At 39.8% G+C, this 11,283-nt stretch overlaps 2 pseudogenes; both read right to left on the bottom strand.

The window, feature by feature from the left end:
* Positions 1-2,407: 2,407 nt before the first annotated feature.
* LOC102284837 (phosphatidylinositol N-acetylglucosaminyltransferase subunit P pseudogene) lies at positions 2,408-2,788 on the bottom strand (annotated as a pseudogene).
* Positions 2,789-4,679: 1,891 nt separating this feature from the next.
* Positions 4,680-7,492, bottom strand: LOC102282311 (transcription initiation factor TFIID subunit 9-like; annotated as a pseudogene).
* Between the last annotated feature and the right edge of the window lie 3,791 nt (positions 7,493-11,283).

Raw genomic sequence — 11,283 nt, 5'->3', positions numbered from 1 at the left:
GAAGCTCTTTAGTTCCTCTTCACTTTCTGCCATTAGTGTGGTGTTATCTGCATATCTGAGGTTATTGATATTTCTCCTGGCAATCTTGATTCCAGCTTGTAACTCATCCAGCCGGCATTTTGCGTGAGGTACTCTGCGTATAAATTAAATAAGCAGGATGATAATATACAGGCTTGACATACTTCTTTCTCAATTTTGAATCAGTTCATCGTTTCATATCTGGTTCTAACTGTTGCTTCTTGACCTGCACACAGGTTTCTCAGGAGGCAGATCAGGTGGTCTGGTATTCCCTCCTCTTTAAGAATTTTCCACAGTTTGCTATGATTCACACAGTCAAAAGCTTTAGCATAGTCAATGAAGCAGAAGTAGATTTTTTTTTTTCTGGAATTCCCTTGCTTTTTCTATGACCCAGTGGATGTTGGCAATTTTATGTCTGATTCCTCTGCCTTTTCTACATCCAGTTTGTATATCTGGATGCTCTTAGTTCATATACTGTTGAAGCCTAGCTTGAAGGATTTTGAGCATTACCTTGTTAGCATGTGAAATAAGCGCGATTGTGTGGTAGCCTGAACATTCTTTGGCATTGCCCTCTTTTGGAATTGGAATGAATTAGCACCAAGACCTGGCCCCACCAGTCAGGCCCCAGTGCCTTCGGCCAAACAACCAACAGGGTGGGAACACAACCCCACCCACCAGCAGACAGGCTGCCTAAAAACTTCCTGAGCCCACAGCCACCTCTACACACATCCTTTGACATGGCCCCGCCTACTAGAGGCCCAGGACCCGGCTCCATTCACCAGTGGGTAGGCACCAGCCCCTCCCACCAGGAAGCCTGCACAAGTCTCTGAACCAGCCTCACCAACCAGGAGGGAGCCACCAGAAGCAAGAAAACTACGATCCTTCAGCCTTCAGAACTGAGTCTACAAATGCAGTTCAGAACCTACCCTGGGACCAGCTGATCCCTGGCTCTTGCGTGATGAGAGGCGACAAATACGATGTTCCCTACAGAGGGCAGTTCTCCAAGGTCAAGAAACATAAATAACCTTCCATATACATAAAATACAAATAGAAATTTAGACAGAATGAGTTGGCAAAGAACTATGTTCCAGATGAAGGAACAAAATAAAACAGAAGAACAACAAAGTGATGTGGAGCTAGACAATCTACCCAAGAAAGAGTTCAGGGACAGTAACTGTAAAAATAATCAAAGAACTCAGGAAAAGAATAGATGCACATGGAGAGAAGTTACAAGAAGTTTTTAACAAAGAGTTAGAAAATATTAAGAACAACCAGTTGAAAAATACAATAACTGAAATGAAAAATACACTAGAAAGAATCGAGAGCAGAATAAATGAGACAGAATGAATAAGTGCTCTGGAAGACAGAATGGTGAAAATTACTGCCACAGAACAGAATAAAAAGAAATGAAGACAGTCTAGGAGATCTCAGGACAACATTAAACGCACCAACATTCAAATTATAGGGGTCCCAGAAGGAGAAGAGAGAAATGGCCTGAGACAACATTTGAAGAGATAATAGCTGAAAACTTCCCTAAGATGGGAAAGGAAACAGTCACCCAAGTCCAGTAAGTGCAGAGAGTCCCATTAAGGTTTAACCCAAGGAGGAACATGGTGAAACCCATAGTAATCAAATTGACCAGAATTAAAGATAAAGAGAAAATATTAAAAACAACAAGGGAAAAAATAATAAATGACATATAAGGGATTCCCCCATAAAGTTATCAGCTGACTTTCCAGCAGGAACTCAGCAGGCCAGAAGGAAGTGGCACAACATATTTAAAGTGATGAAGACAAAAACTTACAACCAAGAATACTCTACCCAACAAGACTCTCATTCAGATTTTGGTGGGTCTCAGGACTGTTTGAATAATTTAAAACTCTTTCCTACAAGCAGAGGACAGGAAGAGTATGAATAATATCTTGATAGTACTTGGCAAAGACTTTGATAGGGAAAGAAGCAAATAAACCCCTTTTGATCAATCTGTGCCTCTGAGTGAGGTTTCAATTTCCATTCTATTATGTAATATGAAATCAAAGCATGAGGTCTTGTTTATGGGGGAGGGTGTGGTACTCCCAGATTCTGAAATGAGATCTGCTGTATGAAGCTGTTGCTCTCACTTTTTAATCACCTCTTTCATGTTTACACACAATTTTTTTAACCATATGGTAATGCAGTATTTATTCTGTCCATTAGTAACTACTATTGATAACATTGTAATACTATTAGAACTTAATATAAAAGTTCAACCTACTTTTTTTTTTTTTACATTTCAACACTGGATATTAATCAGAAAGACAGTATAAATTAGTATGGTTGAAATCTTTGTCAAAAATTTATAATAAATGTTTGGTATTAGTCCACATACAGTTAAGTTTTTGGTGTAAAGTTATTTGGCTTCAAGAAAGAACATTTGGTTTACTTCACTAACAGGAATATCTCTTAGTGCTGGGATGGCCTCTTCTTGGTCTTTCTGGTGCTGTTGATTTTTGGCATAGTCATCTGTGATACTATGAATGGAGTCGAGTAGAGAGGTACTCATCATGTTTATTCCAAATAAGAGGATATAACCGATGACTACGGTAATGAGGAGATACACAGGCAGAACAACAGCCCAATACTTTTGAGGCCAATAAGTTAAGCCTAAGGATTTTAGCCAAGATTCAGGAATAAAAGCCCACACAAGATACAGTATGAAGCCAAACTGGGAGCTTAAGAAAAGAACCAAGCCATAAATTGCTCTTTCTGGCAATGGTGAATTTTCCACCATTTTCCCCATGGCTTTAGATATTCTTGGGTCCTCCAAGCGCCGACTCCTACACACAATTTTGAGTGATAGCAATGGTCCCTACCTTGTTTCTGTCTTTATGGGAGTATACTTAATGTTAAACCATTTAATATGATGTTTGCTCTTCAGTTCAGTTCAGTTCGGTCGCTCAGTCATGTCCGACTCTTTACGACCCCATGAACTGGGGGTTCAAAAGCACGATACTTTTGAACTGTGGTGTTGGAGAAGACTCTTGAGAGTCCCTTGGACTTCAAGGAGATCCACCAGTCCATCCTAAAGGAGATCATTCCTGGGTGTTCATTGGAAGGACTGATGTTGAAGCTGAAACTCCAATGCTTTGGCCACCTGATGTGAAGAGCTGACATTTGAAAAGACCCTGCTGCTGGGAAAGATTGAGGGCAGGAGGAGAAGGGGACAACGGAGGATGAGATGGGTGGATGGCATCACTGACACAATGGAGATGGCATCACTGACACAATGGAAATGGGTTTGGGTGGACTCCGGAAGTTGGTGATGGACAGGGAGGCCTGGCGTGCTGTGGTTCATGGGGTTGCAAAGAGTCGGACACGACTAAGCAAATGAACTGAACTGAACTTAGTTTCTCAGAAAAAGAGAATAAAAGACTCTTCATCATAGTTAGGAAATAGCCTTTGTCTCTTGTTTTACTTAGTGTTTTTTCCAGAAGCTCTTCTTGACTTTTCTTAGCTGTTGTATAATTGTACAGTTTTCAACTTGATTTTCATCCATGTGATTAATTAGGTTGAGGTTTCCTAATTTTTGACTATCTGTAAGGGGCCAAAGTAATTTTTATTTTTAGGTTTATTCTTAGGTGGTTAATAGTTTTTGCTGCCATTGTGAATAGAATCTTATTTTCTATTACATTTTCTAATTGGTTATGGCTGGTATATAGGAAAGCTATTGATTTTTTTTTTTACGTTGATCTTGTATGTGGTCACCTTGCTGAATTTTCTTATTAATTCTAATAGTTTGTCAATTGATTTTCTTGAGTTTTTCTATGTAGCGATAGTGTCATTTGCAAATAATCACAATTTGCCTCTTCTTTTCTAATGTTTATACCTCTTATTGCTTTCCTTCTCTTTTTGAATTAGAGAAAGTAAATGATACCATTTGAATAGTAGCGGTGATAAAAGTCATTCTTGTCTTGTTTCTGACTTCAATTGGAATGTGTGTCTATTACTTCACCATTAAGTATGGCATTTGCTGTAAGTTTTTATCATTGTTTTATTAAAAACAAACAATGCATCAAATTAAAGCTGTTCTTTTTCTACATGCTAGGAAATTTTTTCTTTTATATCATTAGTGGATGTTGAATTTAAGACAGTCATTTAAATTTTTTATTTATTAATATAATAAGTTAAATTGATATATAACCTAATGCTGAGCCATCTTAGCAATGCTGGGATAAATCCTCTTTGAGCTTGATGAATTACTCTTTCAATACACTGCTGGATTTAACTTTTAAGATTTAATTTAAGATTTTTGCTTCATTGCTCTTATGTGGGATCATGTACATATATTTTTTCTCTTGCCCTTACCTGGCTTTGGCTTCAGGATATGCCAGTCAGTAAAATGTGTTGTGTGGCTTTCCATCTTTTTCTTTCTTTTCTTCTCATTTCTAGCTTCCTTTCTTTCTTTAATGACAACTTGTTTTTTATACTTAAAGGCTGCTGAGAAACGATTACTAGTCCTATTAAAGAAAATCTAACATCTTAATTGAAAACTATGGTAACTATATGTACTCATTAACTACTACTGAAGTTTTCTAAAACAACTTGAAAACATCATGTGCGTGTTTAATTTCAGTACAATGGTTTCAAGACCAAGTATACATGTTACATGCATTAAGGCCAGATTATAAATGATTGTCATCACCATCATCATTATCAATATCACCTTCACATTTTCTTTTAACTTGTTTGATGACTCATTCTCACTTCCACTGTATAATCATAAGGGATTTGATTTAGGTCATACCTGAATGGTCTAGTGGTTTTCCCTACTTTCTTCAATTTAAGTCTGAATTTGGCAATAAGGAGTTCATGGTCTGAGCCACAGTCAGCTCCTGGTCTTGTTTTTGCTGACTGTATAGAGCTTCTCCATCTTTGGCTGCAAAGAATATAATCAATCTGATTTCGGTGTTGACCATCTGGTGATGTCCATGTATAGAGTCTTCTCTTGTGTTGTTGGGAGAGGGTGTTTGTTATGACCAGTGCATTTTCTTGGCAAAACTCTATCAGTCTTTGCCCTGCTTCATTCTGTATTCCAAGGCCAAATTTGCCTGTTACTCCAGGTGTTTCGTGACTTCCTACTTTTGCATTCCAGTCCCCTATAATGAAAAGGACATCTTTTTGGGGTGTTAGTTCTAAAAAGTCTTGTATGTCTTCATAGAACCGTTCAACTTCAGCTTCTTCAGCGTTACTGGTTGGGGCATAGACTTGGATTACTGTGATATTGAATGGTTTGCCTTGGAAACGAACAGAGATCATTCTGTCATTTTTGAGATTGCATCCAAGTACTGCATTTCGGACTCTTTTGTTGACCATGACGGCTACTCCATTTCTTCTGAGGGATTCCTGCCCACAGTAGTAGATATAATGGTCATCTGAGTGAAATTCACCCATTCCAGTCCATTTTAGTTTGCTGATTCCTAGAATGTCGACATTCACTCTTGTCATCTCTTGTTTGACCACTTCCAATTTGCCTTGATTCATGGACCTGACATTCCAGGTTCCTATGCAATATTGCTCTTTACAGCATCAGACCTTGCTTCTATCACCAGTCACATCCACAGCTGGGTATTCTTTTTGCTTTGGCTCCATCCCTTCATTCTTTCTGGAGTTATTTCTCCACTGATCTCCAGTAGCATATTGGGCACCTACTGACCTGGGGAGTTCTTCTTTCAGTATCCTATCATTTTGCCTTTTCATACTGTTCATGGGGTTCTCAAGGCAAGAATACTGAAGTGGTTTGCCATTCCCTTCTCCAGTGGACCACATTCTGTCAGATCTCCTCACCATGACCCGCCCATCTTGGGTTGCCCCATGGGCATGGCTTAGTTTCATTGAGTTAGACAAAGCTGTGGTCCTAGTGTGATTAGATTGACTAGTTTTCTGTGAGTATGGTTTCAGTGTGTTTGCCCTCTGATGCCCTCTTGCAACACCTACCATCTTACTTGGCTATGTCAAGGCTATGGTTTTTTCTGTGGTCATGTATGGACGTGAGAGTTGGACTGTAAAGAAGGCTGAGCACCGAAGAATTGATGCTTTTGAACTGTGGTGTTGGAGAAGACTCTTGAGAGTCCCTTGGACTGCAAGGAGATCCAATCAGTCCATTCTGAAGGAGATCAGCCCTGGGATTTCTTTGGAAGGAATGATGCTAAAGCTGAAACTCCAGTACTTTGGCCACCTCACGTGAAGAGTTGACTCATTGGAAAAGACTCTGATGCTGGGAGGGATTGGGGGCAGGAGGAGAAGGGGACGACAGAGGATGAGATGGCTGGATGGCATCACTGACTCGATGGGCGTGAGTCTGAGTGAACTCCCAGAGTTGGCGATGGACAGGGAGGCCTGGCGTGCTGCGATTCATGGGGTCGCAAAGAGTCGGACATGACTGAGTGACTGATCTGATCTGATGACTCATTGGAAGTCTTTTATGATCATGTCATGTTAGTGGTAATAATAGTGGTTTTGGACACTATTAATGATGGATTAATCCAAATATGGTGAACTGCTGGTGTTGCAAGAACTGATGCTTTTACAGCTGGGGACTGTGAAGCAGGAATCTGTACTGTACACCTTGGCTCTGTGAGGGACATTGGAGTCCCTACCTTAGTTGAGGGCTTCCCTGGTGGCTTAGCTGGTAAATAATTGATCTTAGTTGAAACAGACATGATTTGTGGGATTGGGTGACTGGAGTGGGAGTACTTGGTATGCCAACAACTGAGCCAACATTTACCTGTGGAATTGTTACTCTACCTGCAGAGTATATGTCTTTATTTGGTAAAGATTAAAGTCTATAGGTTGGAACAGCCAAGCAATATCTATCAAGTGGCAATTTGCTGCTGCTGCTAAGTCATGTCAGTCGTGTCCAACTCTGTGTGACCCCATAGACGGCAGCCCATCAGGCTCCTCTGTCCCTAGGATTCTTCAGGCAAGAATACTGGAATGGGTTGCCATTTCCTTCTCCAGTGCATGAAAGTGAAAAGTGAAAGTGAAGTCGCTCAGTTGTGTCCAACTCTTTGCAACCCCATGGACTGTAGCCTACCAGGCTCCTCCGTCCATGGGATTTTCCAGGTAAGAATACTGGAGTGGGTTGCCACTGCCTTCTCCAAGTGGCAATCTAGGGCCTGAATATGGCTTGATTGATTGCAAAAGAGTTTGATTTCTTTCTTCAAAGTCTAATACAAAAATCTCTCGGGGAAGGAGAGGTAAAAGATTGGTTAGCACAGCACTGGATTGCCAATTACACATCATGAGCATCAACAGTAACTCTCTTAGAAATTTTTGCATCATCTAAAATTGTGGTCACAAATTGAAAGGCAAACTCCAACATCTGATTTACAACTTTTACCTCATATTCTGTAATCTCCATGTCCTTCAGGATTTGTGCCATCATCTCTGCATCTTTCAGCATGCTCTTGGGAGAAGGCATCTTGCCAAACTCCATATAATATCCATCGATCAGACTTTTCGAGTTAAATCACTCACATGAACGTATTTCAGTGGTTTTGATGCAAGTCCTTTGCCTAGTGCCTGGTTTACCTTGCCTAACCTACCCTCCATCTCTGCCCTGTCGTGCACCCTGACCAGTGAGCAGGATGTTCAGCCTTTTCTTATTCTCTTAAATAGATTCTATAATGTGAAAATTATGTATCCTTCAAATGTGTTTTTCTCTTTATTAGGCTCTGATATCATGCTACTTTCCTGCCTTGAGGAAATTTCATCTTATATGCTCTAAAGTCAACTTATTTATTTATAAATGAGGAATAATCTTTCCCCTGAAGGTCAACTAGAACTCACCTATTTTAAATTCTCAGCCTGTTACCTTTTAACTTTGTCATTCAATGACAATATTTTCAGTTTTTCTATGGTTATTGCCCCATTTGGTTTTCTAATTCTTTTTGGAACAATTTTGGCTACTTTTTTTAAAAACTGGAAAACATAACTCGGAACTATGAGCTTTAACTGGTAAAGAAATTGGTATCATAACAGGCAAAAATTTGGTATTTATTTTGGGGCAGTGAAAATCCAGGTAATCTTAAAGGTAGCCCTTGACCTGCTGCAACTGATTATCACTTGCAATCACTTATCACTTGAATGAACGATGAAGGCAAAGTGTTGGTGAACTAAGTGGCCTCTGCCACAGAACAGTATGGAGGGAATAAGGGATTCGTGAACACAGTAAAGAGGAATTTCTTTCTGAACAGAGTCAAAAAAATAAAAAGAAGACAAGAATGTGAAACTCAATACCCTAAAATTTTGATTCAAGACAAGTCCCAAACCATTGACTTTCTATGTCTATCATAAAAATAATTTATCTCTTGCAGTCATGGGGCTGATAGTAACTGAAAATCAAATCCAAAGTGTGATATTGAGGATTACTGTAGTATAATACCAATTAAATTCACAGCCTTGCCACTCTGTTATGTGAATGTCAGAGTGTTGACCAGAAAAGAAAGCAGTCAGCTAACTCAGAGCATCTAAAATCCTACCCGCCTTGAGTCTCCCCGGCCAGTGGAAGAGGCTTCTCTTCCCCTGCTGAGGCTAATGGGTGACTTCTGACAATCCTTGTCAGCAGGAGGAAATAGTGACACAGTTCTATGAAAGCCTTCTGTTGACCCCTTCTGGTAAATCAAGGTAAATTCCATGAAAATACACGTGAGTGATGTTTCTGCAGAGCCAGTGTTCTAGACGGTATCACAATGTCCTTTCCTAAGTACCAGTTGCTTCACCTTATACCCTCCTACCATATGAAAGTGACAGAATGCTATATTTTACTGATTCATATTTAAAAAAATAAAATGTTGTTGAGGCAAAATTCATATAACATAAAATTAATTATTTTAAAATGAACAAGTCAGTGGCATTTAGTTCATTCACATACCTTTGAATGTGATTCCATATCTTTGAAATGGAATTTATGTTATAATCCATGATATGCTATAGTTTAATTGGTAATGTTTCATAAAATTCTTCATAGTGGAATATAAATAAAGGTGCACCTTTCAGTTTATGGTGTCTTAGAGTAGTTGAATTTGGGTACTTGGTGGTTTTCTTGGATTTTTGAGGAAGCACACTTTATATTTGGATGTCTTGCCAGCCATTCATCTACTGAGTTGACCCGAAAGACCATTAGCTTTGAGAGGAATCCAGAGCAAAGGAAACTGTCCAATTGGTCTAGCCTGCAATGTAAGTAGATGGGCCGCTTGGTCTCCATGACCCACCAGATTCCAGTCATGTTGCAATCACCTTGCTGATGGAGACTATACTAAGCCCAGGAGCAGCAATGCAGAAGTGAAGAAAACCATGCTCTGTTTGATAAGTAACTGATCTCCTTTGAGAAACAGCTTTATCTTACTACTAGGCCCAGACAGAGACTGCATGCTTGTCCCTGGGACAACCAGGTGACCTTCCTTCCATAACCTGGAAACTAGTTGATCCATTCTCAAGTCTGTAGTGTTCAAAAGCATTCGTCATCAGATGGAAAGGATACAAATGAGACCAGGCCTAAGTGTCTTCTCCTTTGCCACCCATCCCTCGATAAACACTTATGTCTTAACAGGCAGAGGTTGTTTGAATGGATAAAGAAAAGCAAAACCCAAATACCTGCTGTATATAAGAGATGCACTCTAAAAGATGAAATAAAATGGAAGGAAAAAGTATATACCATGCAAACAGTAAGCTTGGGAAGGCTGGAGAGACTGTATGAGTTAAAGTATATTTCAAGACAAAGACTAGAGATAAAGATAGATACTTCAGGACCACCCTGGTGGTCTAGTGGTTAAGAATCCACCTTCCAAAGCAGGAGATGCAGGTTTGATCCCTGGTCAGAGAATTAAGGTCCCACATGCCAGGGGGCAACTAGAGAAATCTCACGTGCTGCAAGGGAAGATCACACACGCCACAACTAAGACCTGACCAAAATAAATAAATAACATAAATATTTAAAAAGATAGATATTTCATAATGGCAAAGTGATCGATTCACCAGGAAGCTATAAGAATTATAAATTTGTTACAGCAGAGATTATAACCTAATGACAGAGTTTCAAAATATGTGGAACAAAAATTGACAGAACTAAAAGAAGAAATACACAATTCCATGATCATAGTTGGAGATTAAAAGAAACCCTCAGCCATAGACTAATAGACATAAAAATATCAAGAAAGACAGATTATGTGAACAATATCATCAAATATCTTGCCCTAATGGAAATTCATAAAACTGTATACCACAACTGCAGGATATATATTCTTTTCAAACATTGTACACATCAATGGACCATATGCTGAGCCACAGAACAAGTCTCAATAAATTTGAAAGCTTTGATATCATACAGAATATGTTCTCTGACCACAATAGAATTAAATTAGATATCAATAATCATAAGCTACCTAGAAAACTCCCAAATATTTGGAAATTAAGCAACATAGTTCTAAACAATCCATGGATCAAAGAAGTAATCACAAGGGAAATTAGAATGATATTGAAAACATAAAATGAATAGCAGGATTCAGGATAAACTTCATAGCTCTAAGTACTTGTGATTGAAAATAAGAAAGGTCTATATACCCCTTGGGCTTTCTTATATGGACTTCCCTGGTGGCTTAGATGGTAAAGCATCTGCCCGCAATGCGGGAGACCTGGAATCAATCCCAGGGTTGGAAAGATCCCCTGGAGAAGGAGATGGCAACCCACTCCAGTACTCTTGCTTGGAAAATCCCATGGATGGAGGAGCCCGGTAGGCTACAGTCCATGGGGTCGCAGAGAGTCGGACACGATTGAGCGACTTCACTTCACTTCATATACCCCTTACGTTTTATCATGGAATGCTGGCTGGCATCCCCAACGTTATGGTCCAATGGATCAAATAATTTTCAGTTCTCACTGGGTGGTTTCATGGCCTCTCACAGACAAGTGTTTAGTTTCTACAACAGTCATTGTAAGCCAAAAACTCCTTCTCAAGTAGTGGCCAGTGGTTTATGGGTGGGATCAGAGTCTTGCTTCAGAATCCTGGGTGCCCATGCTGTGATTCCCCAATTGGAATTGCCTGCAATGGCACCCCACTCCAGTACTCTTGCCTGGAAAATCCCATGGATGGAGGAGCCTGGTAGGCTGCAGTCCATGAGGTCGCTAGGAGTCGGACACAACTAAGCGACTTCACTTTGACTTTTCACTTTCATGCATTGGAGGAGGAAATGGCAACCCACTCCAGTGTTCTTGCCTGGAGAATCCCAT

Source organism: Bos mutus, chromosome 3 (genome assembly GCF_027580195.1).
Source record: "Bos mutus isolate GX-2022 chromosome 3, NWIPB_WYAK_1.1, whole genome shotgun sequence".
In the NCBI taxonomy this organism is placed as follows: Eukaryota; Metazoa; Chordata; class Mammalia; order Artiodactyla; family Bovidae; genus Bos; species Bos mutus.
Note: the sequence above shows the minus strand (reverse complement) of the source record. Positions and strands in the feature narration are given on the sequence as shown.